This window comes from Lichenostomus cassidix, chromosome 1 (genome assembly GCF_008360975.1).
Source record: "Lichenostomus cassidix isolate B80296 chromosome 1, HeHo_3.0, whole genome shotgun sequence".
Classification (NCBI taxonomy): domain Eukaryota; kingdom Metazoa; phylum Chordata; class Aves; order Passeriformes; family Meliphagidae; genus Lichenostomus; species Lichenostomus cassidix.
In genome coordinates, this window is record NC_139479.1 from 63,130,378 (window position 1) to 63,138,554 (window position 8,177).

An 8,177-nucleotide genomic window follows, 5' to 3' on the forward strand; every position below is an offset into this window, starting at 1 on the left:
GGTCAGCTAAGGTGAGGAAAATGATGGTGTTTGATGGGTAACTTTGCATGCTGCTGGGTCAGCACATGCACAAACACAGCCACAACCTGGCTCTAATACTCTCTGTGCTTTTCCCTGCAGCAAGGTCCAACATGCTGGAAAAAGCCCTGACCTCATGGTGGTGTGACAGCCTGATTGCCATAGCCTTGCAGAGTGAAAATTTTGGTGGAGGAAGTTTGGCAGTGAAGCAGAAGGTGAGATTGTGGCCTTTATCCACAGCTCTGAAGCAGGGTTTAGTTTGAGCACTCAGACAAGGAACCCAGACACTCTGCAGAGTCAATGGAGGGAGCAAGGAGACATTCCTGGAAGACTCTGGTGCTCTGCGCTGGTGCTGCAAGGAGCACGGCAGGAAGAGACTGAGACACACCGTCCAAGTGGCCAAACTGGACAGCTTGGCTTTCTGTGCTCCTAATTCTTCTTTCCTATGTTGTAATAAAGCTTCTTCTTCCAGCACAGAAAGCTGCTCTTCCAGTGGTTATTCCCAGGCCAGTGCCTGGCATGAGACATCAACAAGGATTTCAGTTATGTCCAATATCACTGCCCTCTTTTGGGGTGCTTTTTCTCACTCTCCGTGGAGCTCTGAGGTGAGTGTGGGTTGCTTGTGCCTGCTGAGGTGATGCCACAGGGTCACACATCCTAACCCAGGGCCTTCCAGCTTGTGTGATGCTCTCCTTATGCCTGCTGAGGTCCTGGGCTGAGCTGAGCAAAGGGACTCTGTAAGCCAGAGCATGCTCTCCTCAAACCCTCTCAGACCAGGAGGGACTTTTACATCCCTCCATAACACACATTTGGGATTTTTCCACCAGGTGCCTTTCTGTAACTGGTTGCACCTCACCATGAATTTTCCTGGGTAATTAATGGTTAGCATGGAGAGGGAAAGGGCCATGCAGAGATGCTGTCTCCTTTCCAGTTTGTGTTCATGTTCAGTTTATTTTCACCCTCAGGGCCTTTTTGTAACTTGATGACTCAGAAGTCAAAATCAACATAGAAATAGTCCCCCATCTCCTACATAATTTTTTCTTTTCAAATTGGAGGAGTCTGACTGTTTTCTTAAATGCTGGATATAATCAGGAATGTTATATTTTCTTGTATAAATTATCCTTGTGTATTGAAATATAAACAGCCAGTGGGAAAGAAATTCAGTGTACATTTCTTTCACTCTTCAAGGCAAAAAATATGTACTTATCTGCTGAGAAATACTCTGCTCGTGCAGTGGAAACCAATCATCAATACCAACTTACCAGCATTTTAATGATTGCCCGTAGGAATCCTGGCAATTATAACATTCAATCATCACAAGAAGATCATAGAAAAAAATAACAGGGACCAAGAATTCCTGTGGCAAGTGCAGCCAGTGTTGACAGCAACACTTTGTAGTACCATTAAATTGCTTGATTCTGGTGTTTTTGAAGGAAAACTGGAGGCAGCCTTAGGAAGATACTGGGACTAGAAGTGCTATTGATGCAGTGAGTCACTGTGTGCACAGCCCCAAGTTCCCTGGGCTCTGAGAGCCAGGAGGTGACCATCTCCATCCCCTGGGATGGTCTGGAAGCTGCAGAGCTTGGTGCAGGGCAGAAGCTGTGAAATGCTTTAGCCTGCTGACACACACAAGATCAGACCAGGCATTTTCTTCTCATGTGCATCACTGAGAAAATGTTTCGTGTGGCTGTCACTATAAATTACAGAGCCAGGTGAAGCCTGCTGTGGTGGGTGTTCCAGTTCCTTGGCTCCTTCCCACAAGACTGTCTTGGGGAAGGGATGTTTATCTGCTGCTCTCTGTGGCAGTTTACTTGGCAATGCCCAAGAGGTAAGGCAGAAAATGAGAAAGTATCAGACTTTCTGCTTCACACTTTCTCTTACTCAGGGTAATTTATCACAATGTAGTCGAGGCCTAAGGAATAGAGAGACAAAAGACAAAGTGTGCTGGATAACCTCCAGGGAGAGTAACTTTAATAAAGTCTGGTAAGGGATAACTGTTCATGTTGCGGCTTTCACTCAATTTATTCAGAGGGTCTCTTTTTCTACTTTAAATATGCAGCACACAAGCAGGATAGGATGAGATTTGCCTCGTTTTTGTAGGAAAGATTACAAGACACAAAGGTAGCAGCTGTGGCTTGGGATACCTGCAAACCCCCAGCCCCAGATGCCAGGGGATAATCCCAGGGAAGAAACAAGTGATGTTCCTCAGGTCCACAGCCATTGTCCATCCAAGGCATAGGCCAGATGCCCTCACCCCATTTGCTTGTATCACTGAGTCTTCAATTACTCTATCAAATTCAATCAAAATTGACAAACAGATTTGCAAGTTATTAGAGGGAACAACCAGACAGCAGAACCCAGGGCAACAAATGCATATGGTATATCTCCATAGAAAACCAGGCTAAACTAAAACTCCAGTGCTTGAAAAGTTACTAATGAAACTACTTCCTTAGGAATATTTGCTGGTTTCCTATAGGAAACAAACAAAAAGCTCATTTCATTTTTATTAAATGGGATTCATCAAAGATTGTCTCCCACTGGTAGTTCAGGAGGTGAACTTGTGTGTTGTTCTGTGTAAAGAATATTGTCCTTTAAATAATGAATACATTTCTTTAAAAATTCCAGTCCTCTGTTCCCCTGCTTACCCACCAAAGTAACAAATTGCCCAAATTAATGTGAGCAAAAATTACCCATAAGCCCAGAATATTAACTGGGAAATTCCAGTGCTCTTGAAACTTGTAATAAGAGAAAGTGGAAATACTAAAAATATAAAAGCCAAAGCCCCCATTGAGGTCCACGTATTCTTTGTTTATGCCACTACAGAGTGTGCCAGACAAATGTGTAGAGTTTGTAAAACCCTTTGGGAATCTCTGAAAAATGAAGTGGAGGAAAAAAAGATTAGCTCCTTACACAAGGGCATAATAAAGCTACTGAACATTTCTGTCTTAATTGTGCTTCGTGCTAGACTATAAGGGAAAGTTACCACAGCTGAATAAAATGCTAAACTCTCCTAGCAGCAAAATGCCTCCTTTAATATAACAGCAGGAATAAACCTCTCACTTATAAGATATAGTTGACAAAAAAGGCTTATAACTCACAGAGGTTTTACGTGGAATGAAAAAAAAAAAGAAAAGACTGTGAAGTTACTATTCCTGAAATATGATAATCTAAATCAGCAGTTTAATTTGCACCTCTGCATATCAGAGTTAATATTCCCTTTGCATACAGACATAATAAAAAGTGCTGTTCCACTGACAACGCAAGATAACATTGTGAGTTTTCATTTTTTTTTTATTTCATTTTCTCACTCATGAAATATGCTTTTTGCCACCTTTCAGTGCATTTGTCCTCCTCAGCTGGAGGATAGTAAATAATATTTAACACAGTATTTGTTCAACAGAACTGAAAATTCTAACCCTCCAAAAGGGAGGACCACAATCCCTACTTGTAGCCTTAACTCACTGGAAACAGAACCATGTGTTTACTGTAATTATGGTGAATGATGATGAGGAAAAACAGGAATACCACAGAACAGATGAATGACCACAAATGAGCTAGGATGGAGTTCAGTGCACTATTGGCATGTGGCGGGAAGAGTTGGTTAAGTTTGTGTTTCTTTCTTCTGTAGAGCTGCATTGGGGTGGGAGGTGAGGTGTGCTGTGCCTGTGCAAGGGGGAAGTAACCCTCCCTCTGTGCATCTGGACAGGTGCTTATTTAGGTAATGCATTAAAATCTCTACTTGAAAGATAAAATCTTGCCTTATGCAGCCCCTCCAAGTCACATAAACTAGAAAACACCCCACTGATTCCTAATTGTCACTGCCTGCCCACAAGGCCTGGGCTCAGGCTGCAGCTGAGAGGTCCAAGGTGGGAGTTTGTGCTCCTGTGAGAAGGATCTTCCAGTGGCAGCCAAGCCCATGGCTTCTCACAGCCACATCTTCCAATCCACACAACATATCATGGCTGGACAAGAAAGCATCTAGAGCAGGCCTTAAGCACTTTGTAAATAAATCATCACCTTATTCAACAGGCTAGTTTCTATTTGAGCAAGAGCCAAAGGAGACTCCCTGGGGACTCCAAGATCTTCCTCTGCAAAGGGGAGCTGTGTGGGAGCAGCTCTTCAGGCAGCTGATAAAGTATTATCATAGCATTACAAAGCCAATATTTTGGCGGTCGTTTGGGTCTGTTTGACTCTTCATATCCTCGGTTTCAGGTTCCAAAGGATGCAATTTTAGACCTAGTTGTAGTGGATGAAGGCTGGGTTAGGAGCCAGCTCACTTTGGGGCTGTGGTAAATCCAGCCTTTGGCTGATACCTGAGCAAGCAGACCTACTTGTGCGTATTCGGTGAAATTCCAGGCCTGTCATTCCTGCTTCTGATGAAATGATGTCTCAGAATTGTGCTGGCATTTAGGTTCAGTTTTAGGTTTCCCCATCCAAGGGGGTTTGTGAGTGAGAGGTGAGGCTATTTGGGCTGCAGACGTTTCACCAGATGGCACTGTGCTCACAGGCTCAGGGCACAACCAGGGAGGACAAGGTGTCCAAGCAGGAGCCATGGAGGTGTTCATAAGCTGTGTAGATACACAAGCAAGCTCCCTCCTCAGAGTCTGCTTGGCTCAAACCCTGCCTCTGTGTGACCTCAGCCTAAACACTGGGGGAAAAAAAAGTTAGTTTTTTAGGTGTTTTGGTTCTATTTTTTTCAATCTTATAATTTTGTGTGTTCCCCTTTGAGGTGTTAAGAGCCAAATCACTGCTTTGGAAGATCTTCCACAAGGACAGCTCCTTCTGGCAATTTTAGTGATCACTTCCCTTAGTTCACTGATTACTTCAGGTTACTTACAGCCCAAGATTTAATACTTAATTTCCAGGAAAGCTTGCCCATGCTTTACCTGACCTGGCAAATCTACTGTTCAAGAACCTCAGATCAACATGAATTATAATATATATTGAGCTTTTCCTTAATGCACCTAAGGTTTTGCTGCTCAGTCTTGCATGAGCTCATATTGGTCATTTGGTAGCTGTGAAGGAGCTTGATGTCTGATCTTTGGTTTTGAGCTGTGAAATAGAGGTGATAATGCACTTTTTTCCCTCTATTGAATTTCTGTTTTGACTAAATTCTCCAGCATAATCACTGTCCTGTTTTGTACAGGCAACATGAAGCCTGAGTGCCAAGGCTGGTGGGACCCCTGTGGATTAATGTAATGAATAATAATAATTAAAAAAAAATATGGTGAGTCATTTTAATTGACACTGCTGACTTTAATGTAATGATCATTAGGAAAATGCCAATATTTATATTCATTAGAAATGTTATTGTATTTTGCTAAAAATTATAGCAACAGTAGAGAGGAAGGAAGGAAGGAAGGAAGGAAGGAAGGAAGGAAGGAAGGAAGGAAGGAAGGAAGGAAGGAAGGAAGGAAGGAAGGAATGAAGGAAGGAAGGAAGGAAGGAAGGAAGGAAGGAAGGAAGGAAGGAAGGAAGGAAGGAAGGAAGGAAGGAAGGAAGGAAGGAAGGAAGGAAGGAAGGAAGGAAGGAAGGAAAAGCGAAAGAAAAAGAGAGAGAGAAAGAAAAGTCATTAAACAAAGAGAGGTATGGGGAATCTGTTTTTTCAGCTAAATCTGCAGTGTTCATCTAGTTCAGCCTACTAAAAAAAGGCTAAGGTAATAGACTTAAACTATGTAAATATACCAAGGATAAAGAATTACTTATGCAAAAGAATAATTAAAAAAAAACCATTTAGATCAAGTGAGTATAAATGGGCCGTTAAATAGAATCTGAGTTCTAAACCATCAGAGCAGCAAGGGTAGGAAACAACTTCTCATTGCCTATAGCAAATGTCTTTTACTAGGCTGAGTGGACTACCAGATGCACAAGCTCTTTATTTGATCAGAAACAAACTGGTCTGAAACTTCAGATCATCTGCAGTTGTTCTAAGTTTTAATTCATTAAGTTAACTAACTGAAGGTCTTGCTTGGGAGCTTGGTTTTTTGTTTGTTTTTGTTGTTTGGTTGTGGGTTGGATTTTTGGGGTTTTTTTCTGGCATTGATGTGTTTGGGGTCAGCTTGTTTAGATGATTTCTCCTTGCTTCTGGAGCTGTGAGGCCACATGGTGTGCAGAGAGTTGTGTGCAGGGGTCAGAAGGCTGCCATGGAAAGGCCTCTCTGCATCATATTACTGCTCTTGTGAGGTGATTATGTGATGGAGCAACTGTAAAAGAAGGACCCTGAACCTGAGAACTCAAGAGGTCTTTTTTTGCTAATGCTGAGTCTTTAAGAATGGAATTGTAACCAAAACTTGGCTTGATGCACCACTGGAAGGTGCCTGAAGTTCCTCCCACAAAACAGACAGCATAAATGGTACATACAGAGCTTTGCCTAAAGTCAGTGAAGATACTTTGGGATTCTGTAACTCCTGCCATCTCATTTTCTCTCTAATAATACCTACTTCCCAAATCCAAAATTACCTGAGCACTTGCAGCAACAACAGATGGTCCCTCCTGTGCACAGCAACTTTTCCAGGAACACAGATGCTCCCTCCACATGGGCAGGAATTAAAGCCTTTGGACAGGAGAGAAAATCTTTCCAGACAACTACATACATTGATCAGAAAGTGACTGCTGCTATTTTAGTGATGGATGAAGGACCACTGAGGCAGAGCAGCCAGCCACCCACACTGAGGTCCCTGCCCACTGGTCCACTGTGGAAGTGGCAGTGTCACCAAAGAGCTCCTCCATGCACAGAGCCCTCCTGGGACAGCAACAAACAGAGACAAATGGAACTGTTGCCATCTAATGGGTGGCATCTAATGGTCTATGTATGACATGTGCTCATGTCCTCTGAAGCTACTGGGCTTCTGTCTGGGAATCAGGAATTGCAGAAGCTGGAATGTTGCTGCTGGGATGTCCCAGCTGTCATCAAGGCCAGTGGAGAGCTGCTCTGTACAGCCAGAGGGGTCTGTGGCAGGGTTCAAGAGGGGAAAAGGGTTCTAGAAATGCTCCATACAGAGAATCCATCCAAGTATCCAAGTTCCAGTTATTCTTTCCTCACAAGAAAAGGTGTTGAGAACTTCCCACTCCTCATCCTTGAAAGGAAAAGCATAGGGGTTTTTTTCTGATGTGACAGAGAGCAAAATTTTATCTATCTAGTCGTTCCCAGGAAGCATGTTATTGATAGCAGTGATGTTGAAAGAACTTCAGAGTGAAATTCATCTCCACATATAACCAGGAAGTGTGAGTTGAAATAGCAAAGGATGAGCAGTTGAAAGCTGAAAGACCCTCTTTGTCCTCTTTGGTAACAGAATTTACTTTGTGGGGAGGCAAGAAGAAAACCAGAAGAGAAATAAATAAAATATCCTGCTGCTGCAACCCCACAAATTAATGGCAGGTGCTCAAATGTCAAAAATTTATATCCAAAGGTTTCACCATGTCACCACTGCACACAGTGGTTTGGTGCACCATTTGCTGCATTTGCACCACCAATACCTCTTGTCTAGAAAAACAGTGTTTTGCTAAAAATTCAGAAAGTGTTTGACTAAATAGTATTCTTTCCATCATCAGTCTTTCCCAGCTATAGCGTCAAACAGGGAGCTGTAGCAGGAACATGAACATGTTCTGGAAAGAAGGAACAGCTTCTGGAGGAAAGGATGATGCAAACTGAGAGAAGAAGGAAAAATCTTTCCACAGCCATTTACAAAGAAGAAAATATCTCACCTGGGAAGAAGACTAAGAGGCTGTCCCAGAGAGCAAGACTTTCTTAAAGAACAGAATTGTGTCCATCTGAACTATTCCCATGTAAAAAACTGTTTTCTGAAGTTCTGATAAGGAAGTATTTTGGTAGAAGCTGCTTCTAGCAGAAGTACTGGGTCATTTGAAAAAAGCTGGAACAGAAAAAGCTGGAACCAGTTTCCAAGGGTTATCTCCTAGCAATCATGATGGCTTTTAATCTTGGTTTCTCCTACAATCGTCTTGAAACATCTCATTCTTCCTGCCTGTCCTCACTTGCTGGCTGGATGGTTGATTTTTATCATCAAAGAATCCAGGTTACTGTGGTGAATTTGGCTCAACACCTCAGAAAGAGGTCACTGTGACTCAGTGAAACATTCTACAGCCAAACAGAAACTAAACACTCTTGTCTAAATTTTAAGACAACTTCAATAGAAAATTAG